Genomic DNA, 12,500 nt, shown 5'->3' with positions numbered 1-12,500 from the left:
GGCTACCGAGTAAATCCCTGTTAGGAAAGACTGTGTACTGCAGATATAAAATGAGCCGGAAGAGCAATAAAAATTTTTATGGTGGTAGATAATGATTAGATGGTTAACACAAATTATCAAACATAATAGAAGAGGTTTAAAACAGGGGTGTGGAATCGCACTGAGAGATATTCTACTCGGACTCCTACAAATATTAGATTTGCGACTAAAAAATGAAATGAAATAAAAAAAAAATAAAATGAAATAAAAAAATAAAATAAAAACATTAGTAGAAATAGAAAACATTTTTTTTTCTTGAGAGTGATGATGAGTAAAATACATAAGTGTCCATTTCTTGTTGTTTTTCTTTTTTTCATCTCTCATAAATCTATGGTTTCCAGCAATTGGTGATAACATTATTTTGGAAAAGCAAAGCTAATGAATACTTTGATTCGAGTATATCAGCTTGGCATGTAGACAATGTCAATGGATTTCTCAAAGTAAGGTCGATTGGTTCATTAATTGAAGTCTGGTATAATTCCAGTTTGACAAAGTCGCAATGATATTTTTCACATACCTTTTAAGTAACAAAAATAGGTACTGGTACTTATAATTGTAAATAAATATATAAAACTATAGGTTGAAATATAATAAATATTATGTATGTAAGAACACACACACAAACACACACAGACAACACACACACACACATATTATATATATATATATCTATATATATATATATATATATATAATATATATATAAATATATTATATATACACACACATATATATATATAATATATTATATATATATATATATATATTCTATATATATATATATATATATTATATATATAATATATATTACACACACACACACACACACATATATATATATATATATATATATATATATATATATATATATATATATGATTTCACAATTTATCAAATGGCCGATGTCAATGCCCTTATATGAAACATCTTTTAGAAGTCTACCTTCTAAGGAATTCAAGCTACTCTCTCTCTCTCTCTGGTGAAATTGATATGATAGATAATATCAAACAATGCTCTCTGTCATTTTCTTCCTGGTAATTGATGTATCGAGTAACCTGTGTTGTATGGAAGAATGAGCCCTACTGATTAACCTAAAGAAAACTATATTTCTATTGCTTTAACCAACACTCGCTTTGAAGTGCGAAGTGTAGGGTTAGCAATGGCTTCTTTCGTCTCCTGTCATAAGTCTCATTCTTGATCTTCAATGTAAGTGAGTGGGGTAAGATATAAAACGTTGGTCTTGTGTTTAGGTAAAGTCTAAAGTCACGAATCACATTACCAGGTATGCTGAACTTTTACTGACAAAGAATTTCGTATTGCTTGGGGTAGGGCATATGACAATTATCTATGGAGTTAAACAGGCGTTTAACAATTCGGGGAATGGGAGTTACAGGGGAAGAAACGTTATAACAACGTCACTGAGGGACGTCATCACTTTTGCAAATGTGTGGGGTGGCAAAGACTGGCTTTAGCCTCATTTTCTTAGGTAAAAAAGTTAATGAAACGTAATTGGCAATGCACAGTATTTCCCCAAAATTAGGCCATTGTATGAAGCGCTTCCTGCTTTGATATCATGGAAATCCATCAGTTATTTTAGGAGTTATTTAAAAAAACACTATTACACGGCCTCTGGAAACGATAGTAGGACTATTTAACAACACTGAACTATCATAATGAAACATTAGTTTGTAGTGGCAGATGTGAGTACCACATTTCCTTGAGTGACATCTAATTATCTCGTCACGTTACGTATATGACACCTTCAATCACAACTCTGTAAATTTTAATACTATAGCAGTCTATCATACAAGGAATATAAACGTTTTGGTGTCCCCTTTAATTTAAAGAAGACTTAATAAAAAAAGTTAAAACAATGTCATGATCAATGTTTTCTTACCATTATTATGAACCTTGAGTCTTATGGGAATTGTTAAGATTAAAAGTAATTTTAAAATCCAATAAAATCCATAGCTTAAAAATTGAAGCGATGATAAAATGCTATACATCAATAAATTGTCTTACCGATCCAAATCAGTACGAAAAATGTAAATGAGTTTATATACTAAAAGATTACATATACTATTGAGTTAAATGATTTTTACTGAATTCATAAAATTATATTAGAAATATAAATCCATCACATTCCTTTTGTGCTTCATCTCGTGCGATGGAAGTTTCCTGATTAATCAATTGGGAGAAGATTGCAATTGCATACGTGATATGTTAGTATATTCAAGAGTTATTTTCTGTAACTATCCTAAAGGGCTTTTACATTTACCATTATATCCGTTTCATTATTTACTGGTTTGTTTACATAATACGAAGATTACGGCTTTATTCATCCATTTGAACACTCACTGCCAGCTTGTAACTTCTCTTGAGATCTCTTTAGATTAATTCGTTTTACTAAAATGGTGGTAATAAGTTTAAAAATTTCCCCCTTGCAAGTTATTGTCTTCTTTTCTAATGTGAATATGAAAGTAAAAAATCCAGGTGTATACACACAGATGTAAATTATATATATATATATATATATATATTTATATATATATATATATATATATATATATATATATATATATATATATCACCGCCAGGCGTAGCTAGTGACCCGAAGGTTAATGGCCTGACACAGTTATTTTAAGAGAAGTCAGCTTTGGTGGATGAACCAATCGTCAAAGTGTCTATTGAAATCGTTCACAACGGACATGCAGTCCGTTCCAGTGAGGTAGAATAGGCTTAAAAAAAGAGGAGTAAGTGTCACACAACATAATACCCAACCAGTAGTTTGCAGTCGAAGGTAGAGTAGCTAGATTCCGGCTTTTAAAGTTTTCTATTGAAGAAGACCATTGGGTCTTAGAATGACTTCACTGGCATCAGCAGAAGGTAAGAGGATGCAACTGGTATGAAGAAGGTGAGAGCAGTCGCAGTTAATATCACTTTCCTTGCGCTGAAGGTGGCCATCTCCTGAAGAGGTCCAACTTTAGGTTTTTAGACTTCTCTTGAGGGAGTCGTAGAAGGGAGCAAGAAAAGTATCGATGATGATTGTTCATCATGGCCAACAACTCCTGCAGTGCTTTGACATTTGAGGTCCTTGGGAACTTCTGTACTGCTGGTTACTTATCAAGGACTTGGTGCATGCCCTCAAGATTGATGCAATGACCAAGAATGCCACTTCCCTGGCAATAAAGTTAGACTTATCATTCCTGAATAAAAGGCCGTCCTGCTGAGGGTGGCGAGGATATGTAGAATTAATACCATTACGTCATCTACATAACATATAGAGAGGTCCCTAATATGGCATTCATGAGTCGATGAAATGTGGCTCCTACATTTAAAGTCTCATAGTATGATTCATTTAAACATTCGAATTACATGTGGCAGAAGGGTCGGTATATGATGTTCTTTGGGATGTCTCCTAGGTTTATGGGCACCTGATCAATAACAATTCAAGAGTTCGAGGATTAGAAATGCTGTAGTACTGTGAAGTTGGTGCTGATGTTGGTAATGTTAGTGAGGGGAAAATGGCCTGGTTCCCCCTCCATGTTAAGATGTCTGTAATCCCCACAAGGATTTAGAGATCAATCCTTCTTTAAAATATGCCAAGATCACTGACAAGGATAAAATATATTAGTTATACATATACTATAAAAGGACAATCATTTCAACCTGTTTAATCCGAAGTATTAACACAAAAAAACTTAAACTTTTGAAGTTGAAGCAATTGAAACATCAGCTTAGGAAAATTATTTAACAAACTGTACCCGATGAAATATAACTTCTAGAATACTATGTAGAATTAATTCCTGTGATGGAGAAAGGTAAAACTGTTAGGATGAACTGCTACCCTGATCAAACTATCCTACTCTTCCTGCACAGATTGTTCGCCAAAACAGACTGTCTTGCGTGGTATAAACTGGGCTGATAGGAAGATCGCATTGTCCTCTTTTCATTGCAGAATTTTAGCAGCTACTTGGTAAAGATGCAATTAAATAGTACTACGCGTAAGATGATACAGCTAGTGAAAATCGAAATGGAGAGGGTGGTCAGAATAAAGAAAAAAAAAAGTATTATTTAACATGCACGAAAAACTAACAGAACAAAAGTGCCAGGGATGAAAAACAGATCACGAATTACATCATATCGATTTATAAGGTCCCTCTCCTCTTAACCAAATGAAACAACACAAGTTTTTTGTCCAACAAATAAGATGAGTGTCAGCAGCCGAAGGCCTGAAAGATGGTTGAATCAATGGAACTCGAAAATTGAAACCTTCTTGTAAATGCCTTTTTTTTTTTTTTTTTTTTTTTTTTTCAACAGGTCGACATGTCTCTTCTTTTATATGTGACTGATCTATTTCACATATTTACTCATCTTGAATATCGTATTTTTTTTTTTTTTAGTAATTGTCCTATATAATTTAACCGCTATTACTCTCATCTGTTCTACACAATAGGCTATTTTCACTTTTGGAGCATACAAGGGAATCCAGCTTCTTCCTAATCACAGTAGGGTTGTAGCCTGGCTATTAATTATAATAAATGAAGTTTATCAAAAAATGTTATGGAGTATAATTGTTAATTAAGGCAAAAAAGAAAGTAACCGTAATGAGAAGAGTTGAAATTTAATCCTTCATGTTTACAGACAAAATTTTCTCCACATTATATCAGGAAGGACTGAAAATTAGAATGAATAATATTTATAGGTTACAATTTTGTAAGAAAGCCAAATTTAGAAGCAACATTGAAAAGTCAGCAATAATTAACAACCACAAAAAAGAAAGCCGGAGGAAAGGATCAAATGAAAATCAATCTTAAACCCGTAATTATACTAAACATGTATAAGTATCAAGGAAAATTTGTGCACAGAAAGGAGGTGTAAAAATCATTGACCCTTTGATTTAGGAGTGTTTTTCGAGTTAGATCAAGACAAAAATTTAATGGATTCATCCGATATTTCCAAGTTCATGCAAATTGAAAACAGGGAAAATAGTCGATATACTATAACATATGATCACGAGTAAAAGTAGTAGAAAAACTTATTTGCAATGTCTCTCTACAATGTACAAGCAGCAGTCGCGAATCATTTTATTGAGAAAGGACTCGAGAAGGCCCAAAGACGACAAGAAGAGAGAGAGAGAGAGAGAGAGAGAGAGAGAGAGAGAGAGAGAGAGAGAGAGAGAGAGAGAGAGAGAGAGAGAGAGAGAGAGAGAGAGAAATCAATGATACCTTCAGTTGACTTATCTTTATAGGCACCAACCCACCTGCCTTCTAGACAGAACTGGATCAAAGAGTTCGAGAAACAGCGAAACCGGAGTTCCATATCTCAAAGGAGGAAGGGATGGAAGACAGATCAAAATACATTTTTTTTTTATATCACGATGAACAAGCAAAGTTTATAGACGAAAGATTTGGAAGAAAGATTCTGATGACTAACATAGCAGAAAAATGCTGAAGAGGTTCTGAGATTGTAGCAAGTTTATTCATAGCAAGAATTATGCTATTTTTATATTATAAGAAACAAATCAAAACTGTCTGCTTAAAGAGATTGTACTTTAACTTAGACTGAATATTATAAGTTTATTTCAACCAAATAAGAATATGACATAAGTTTGGTTAATTAAATTTTTGACACATTTCTTTAATGTTACATTTATGAAAAATAAATGCGATTGTTGAACATAAAAAAATTGCCTGAAGTAATTGATTTAAATACTAGGTATGGTCAACATGTTATGACCAAAATTAATAATTTGAATAAAAATACTTATAATTAGAAGAAAATACATATGAAATGAGGAGATTGAGCTTACAAATCCCTTAGCCATCATTTGTCAAAATTCCTAATAAAAGTAAATCGTAAATTACAACGATGCTGTACATGAAAAGCTTGATATCATTTTTTATGGCAGCAGCTATAGTGGTGATGAAATTATTATGCACTCTGGTCTATTCGTTTTCTAATCAAGTGAGTATCGCTGGAAACATTAACAATTTTTTTTTTATTCTTCATTTTGCGAGCCTTACTTGAGATTGTATATAACTTTTTATTACTTAAATTAGGATTTTACTATTTTTTTTAATTTGGGCAAACTTTTTCATTAGTTAATTAATATTAGATGACGATAGTTGATTAATTGGTAATTGGTGTAAATTATGTTAGTTTTATGTTTGTTGGGGCAGATGCTTTTCAGAGCGGAATTGATATTTTTTTAATCTATGAATTATTTTTACAGTTTAATTGTTTAAAATGTAAATGTAGGAGGCATTTATATATGGAAAGAATGAATTAGGAATATGATTAAGTATATTTTCGTTATAATAGGTTTGTTTTCGTTGATATTCAAACTACATACGCAAAACGTTTATAGTTACACTTCGATGGACATATTTTCTGGCATCACTTCGAAAAATCTCTCACTTAAAAAGAGTGCAAAACGTCATTGAATTATATACTTTAGGAATGCCTATAAATTTGTAAGGGATTACCACAATTCTTGGCAAACTAACCTTAAAGAAACTTTAATCACTAGTTATTTAAAATAAAACATCTTCCTTTAGTTATATTACATCTGGAGGTCAGCGTCTCTAATATCCCGTAATGCCCTTAATATATGCGGATATTATGTGCAAGAACAGTAAATTAAACCAATAAAAATACCAAAGCAAAGTAATCGTATCATTTGCCCACCCTGAAAATGCCAAGAAAAAAAATCAATAAATAAACATTTAATTAAAAAGGGAAAAACAGTTTTTATTCATTATTTCGTGTTTCATCTCTACTTCTCCAACAATGAAAATTAAGAATAATTTGATCATATTCACTTCTATTCTTAATATTAGCGTTTATGTAGAGACTTCAGTAGAATTCTATTAATCATTTTTAGAAATTTATTGTTACTTCGTCAATATCTAATGTTTTCGTGCTGCATAATCAGAATATTGTAAACTATAAGATTAAAATATTTTTATAGCTAATACATAATCAATGATACTGGTAATATAAATATAAAATAGAGAGGTCAAGTGTTCCTTCGGAACAAAGGGGTTTAGTCATCCAATGTTTTGCAAATACTTAAAATCCTGGCTAGTAATTACTTTTAGATCCAGCAAATTTCTCATTATATCTGACCTGCACTCGCTTACTTTTCCATCTTCCTGAATATCGAATGTTTTCTTTCATTCCGAAGAATGTGACTCGTCAAGATATATATATATATATATATATATATATATATATATATATATATATATATATACATACATATATAATACATATATATATATATATATATATATATATATATATATATTTATATATATATATATGCATATATATATATATATATATATATATATATATATATATATATATATATATATATATATATATATATATATATATATATATATATATACATACATACATACATACATATATATATATATATATATATATATATATATATATATATATATATATATATGCATGTATATATATTATATATATATATATATATATATATATATGTATATTTATACATGTATATATATTATATATATATATATATATATATATATATATATATATATATATATATATAAATATATATATATATATATATATATATATATATATATATATATATATATATATACATATATATATATGTGTATATATATAATATATATATATATATATATATGAGTGTGTATATGTTTATATATATATATATATATATATATATATATATATATATATATATATATATACATATATATATAATATAATATATATATATATATATATATGTATATATATATATATATATATATATATATATATATATATATATATATATACATATATATATATATATATATATATATATATATATATATATATATATATATATTTATTTATTTATTTATATATAAACCCGAGTGACTGAAACTACCAAAGTGTAGGAATTAAAACCACAGGCACAAATGTGTGTTTATTTAAATAAACAAAATATTTAATGATTGAAGGGATACATAACTTTAGTGGTGAGCATGGGAATTCTCCTGACGGTGTACTACTTCACAGGTGACGAAGGTGGCTTCCCAAGTAGATGAGCAGCAGTAGTTAGTTTGGTAGGGTTAGTTCCCACCTGGGCTAGTATAACAAATAGGCAGGTCACCGTTCTAAATGATTGATAGGACTGCATGGGAACAACGAGGTAGGGATTCCAGCTTTAGCTTGACTTGGAAGAACTATAACGTAGGTTCTGGTTTTCTGCGTGACTACTATGACGAAGTAGCAGCTTGCTTTTTGGCTTTCAACATCGACAAGGCAATGGGTTGGTCACTCCCACTGTTGGCTTATTTGCTTGATCCTTCAGGTGAGATAGCAAACCGGATACTCAAAGGCATTTAGAAAATTCGAGTGAGGGAGACTGGCAGGGGTGGGTGGCCATCCCCCTCTGGTCCGTACTTGGTAGTTAGTGGAGATGTGCGGTGTTTTGAATGGCTCCCGAAAATTCACGCAATAAAGCTGACTCTAGAGGTTTGAAGTTATAAAGTTTTTAATTTACATTTATGACAATTCGGGATCAAATCCTTTACATTCCCCCCTCCAAGAAAGTCTAAAATATTATGGTAGAATTTATGATATCCAGTATTGAAAAGGCTTGTGGTTCCAACACAGCAAAAGAAAATAATTTATCCTTAAGACTAAATTTCAAACTACATACTACTTGAATTAGTGTGACACTAAGCACGACTCAAAGCATCAGCCCCGACATTGTTAGCACCTGGAATGTGAGTGACTATAAAGCGAAAGGGCTTAAGAGCCAAAGCCCATCACATGAGTGTAGCATTGTTGCCTTTAGATTTGTTCAAGTAGATTAAATGCTTGTGATCTACCTCCACATAAAATTCTCGTCCGATCAGATAGTACTGAAATTTTCCCACTGGCCAAACAATAGCTAGGCATTCCCTTTCGATCACGGCATAGTTTTTTCAGCTGAGGACAAAGACCGACCTGCGTAGTAAACTGAATATGCTAGGTTATCGTGATACTGTAGCAATACGGCCCCCAACCCTACAGCCGAGGCATCTATTTGTAGAATGAATGGCTTATTTAGGTCTGGCAATTTCAATACAGGATCTTGTACCAAAATACTTTTGATAGTCTCAAAATTAGCGATATCTTCATCACTCCATTTAACGGGTTCTTTAATACTTTTCTTCAGCATTGCATTGAGAGGTTCTGTTAATTCTGCACCTCTGGGTACGAATCTTCGATAGAAGGAAAACAGACCCAAGAACGATCTCAAAACTTTCTTATTTTCAGGCAGAGCAAAATTTCTGATGACTTCAGTTTTATCTGCCAAAGTTCTCAGTTCTCCCTTTCTTAACCTAAAACCCAGGTAGTCAGTGCTATGATACCCCACTTGACATTTTGAAGGACGAGCAGTAAGACCGTAATCTCGTAATCTATATAGAACATTCGTTAGGGCCGTAACGTGTTCAGTCCAAGTCTTACTATAAATAAAGATGTTATCAAAGTAAAACGTGACATTCTTTAGTCCGGCCAATACAATTCTCATTAGTGTGATATAACTGGCTACGGCTGTTACCAGACCAAATGGCATTCTATTGAATTCCTTCAATCCCTTCTCTGTTGGAAAAGCAGTGTACTTTTTTTGCTCTTTCAGTAAGGGAAATTTGATGGTATGCGTTGGCAATATCCAACATGGAAAAATATACAGCATCATGAAATTTGTAAAGTTCTTCGTCAGGCAAACATGGAGGTTTTGCTTCAAACATAGTTACTGCATTTAATGCTCGAAAATCAATAGTCATACGGTATGTATAATCAGGTTTTGTACAAGAACTACAAGGGAACAATGGGGGGAAGTCGAAGGTCTAATAAGTCCTAGTTGTAATAACTTTTCTACAATCTCATTAAACTGTTCTCTCAAATGATAAGGAACTGGATAAAACTTAGCTCTAACAGGTTGGCTAATTTGCAGTTTGATGTTATGGATGAAACTCTGTGTTAGTCCAGGATTGTCAGTTAATATGTCTTCGAAGTTTCTTAAAAGCTCATTAACTTTTTCCTGTTGAGATTCCGTTAGCTTGTGATTAATACTCACTAATTCTCGAGTCTCGCCCTGAAAGTCTGGTACCACGATAGTCGTAGGTTCATTTTCGTCTGCCGACTTTATCACTCGTGCTAGACACACAAAATATGCACATCCAGCATTCTCTTCATAATCTACTTCTGTAGAGTCCGCAAGGAAGGCACAATTGACAGTTGCCCTTTTGAAATACTTCTTCAAAAGATTTATATGATACGGTTTGCATTACCCATTTTCGTTAACACATAGTTTACCTTACTCCATTTCTCAACAACTGGAAACGGTCCACGCCATGAAACTAAAAGCTTATTTGTTGATTCGGGCAATAATATTAGAACTTCATCACCCAAATTGAGTTGTCATTCCTGGCTTTTAAAATCAAAATAAGTTTTGTACTTTTGGGCACTGATTTCTGAACTCTTCAGAGCAACTTCTGCACAATCATGCAATCGGTCCTGTAACTCTATTACAATATTGAAAGAGGTCTTTGTTCATCGTTAAGCGTTTGGTCTGTCCATAAGTCCTTCAAAACGGCTAAAGGGTCTCTACATTGACGATTGTACAAGAGTTCAAATGGTGAAAAACCAGATCTGTCACTAGGGATTTCTCGCAAGGCAAAAAGAGTAGGAATAAATACCGATGCCAATCCGAAGGCTTATCACAACATGGTTTTTTAAAACAGGCCTTCAATGTAGAATGCAGTCTCTTGATTAGACTGTTCCCCATAGGGTGCTAAACAGTAGGGAACAATGGTTTCACACCTAAAAGTAGGTGCAACTCGTGCATCGGCTTCGAGGTGAATTGGGTGCCATGATCACTAGGGATCTCTTTAGGAATACCTACCCTAGAGAATATCTGAAGTAGAGCTTCTGCGACTTCAACAGAGGTTATATCGTTTAACGGAATAGCCTCGGGAAACCCCGTCGTGAAGTCTATCAAGATCAAAATGTATTTATGCCTTTCTTTAGTACCCGGGCTTAATGGTCCCCTGATATCCATCGCAACTTTACTGATAGGAACGGTAACCATAGGCATTGGTTCTAGAGGCGTCTCAGCCCACGACCCTTGGGAGTCATGTACTGACACCTATCAAAGGAGCGCAAGAAATCCCTTATGACTTTCATAGCACCAGGCCAATGGAAGTGCCTCTTGATACCATTCCAGTCTTACGATGACCAAAGTGGCCCGCCACAGGGGATTCATGCCCCAAGGACAACACAGATCCCCTGCAATCTTTAGGTACCACAATTACTAAATTACCTACAAGGTTAGGATTAGGACATTTTAAAGTTTCTATGTATAACAAATTATTTTGAGTTCCATCTTTTTGAGTGAACGTTTCCCCTTTTGTACCTAATTCCCTGGCTTTATCTAAAGTTGGACACTCGGACTGTAGCTTAGGAAACACTATCAGGTATATATTAATTGGATCAAGAACATTTACTTTAAGTGGATGTTGTGGTTTATGGTTACTTTTGGCCGCAGAACTAGTCTATACCACTTGTACTGTTACGCCTAAATCATCTGACACACCCGGAACATTCCCACCAATATAGAACATGATTTAATAGGAGCTACTACAACATCTACGAACCTAGTAAGGTTCGGACACTTCAGAAAACATTTAACCATCGGGAACGAGTCTACCCTGCCCAAGTAGTCTGCTATAGTAGTCATAGGCAAATTAGAGATATCAATATCGGGTAATAATTTTTTCAGATACAATAACAGCAGAACAACCGGTATCCCTTATTATGGTAGAGACAAGAGTACAATTTAAGGTCCCACAAACGTTATAACCTGACAAAAACTTATCTTTTAGGCAAAAGTTTACTTTTACATTGTGTTATTCATTCCGAGCGGATACCTTAGGAGACCTAGGATGCTTTCTCTTCAAATGGTTCAGTTCCCAACAGTTATAGCACCCTGTCATCAATACCCCCTTGGTTTTGAATTCTTCATTAGTAGCCGGAGGCTCCTTCTTGAAACCACCCTTAGGTTTTCCCTTATTGTTAAAATTTTTATAGGCACCCAGCCAATTATCAGCTAAGGTAACATGGTCATCAATTTTAGAATCATTATGTTCTTTAAGAAAGGTCCGTAATGGCAGAGAAGCAGCACTCAAGAATTGATCTACTAAAATGAAATCGCGTAATTCGTCAAAGTTTTTATCGACGTGTCTGGATTTTAGCCATAAATCAAACACTCTACCAAGTGGAAAACTGAGAAAAAGGCTCATTCATCTAAATTCTTCTCGATAGGTTTCCTGATTCTTATTGAATCCCTGAAGGAGAGCTAATTTTAACTTACAATAGTTGCTTGTAATTTCACTACT

The sequence above is a fragment of the Palaemon carinicauda genome, chromosome 1 (assembly GCF_036898095.1).
Source record: "Palaemon carinicauda isolate YSFRI2023 chromosome 1, ASM3689809v2, whole genome shotgun sequence".
Taxonomy (NCBI): Eukaryota; Metazoa; Arthropoda; class Malacostraca; order Decapoda; family Palaemonidae; genus Palaemon; species Palaemon carinicauda.
The sequence above is the reverse complement of the archived record's forward strand: the minus strand, read 5'-3'. Positions refer to the sequence as shown.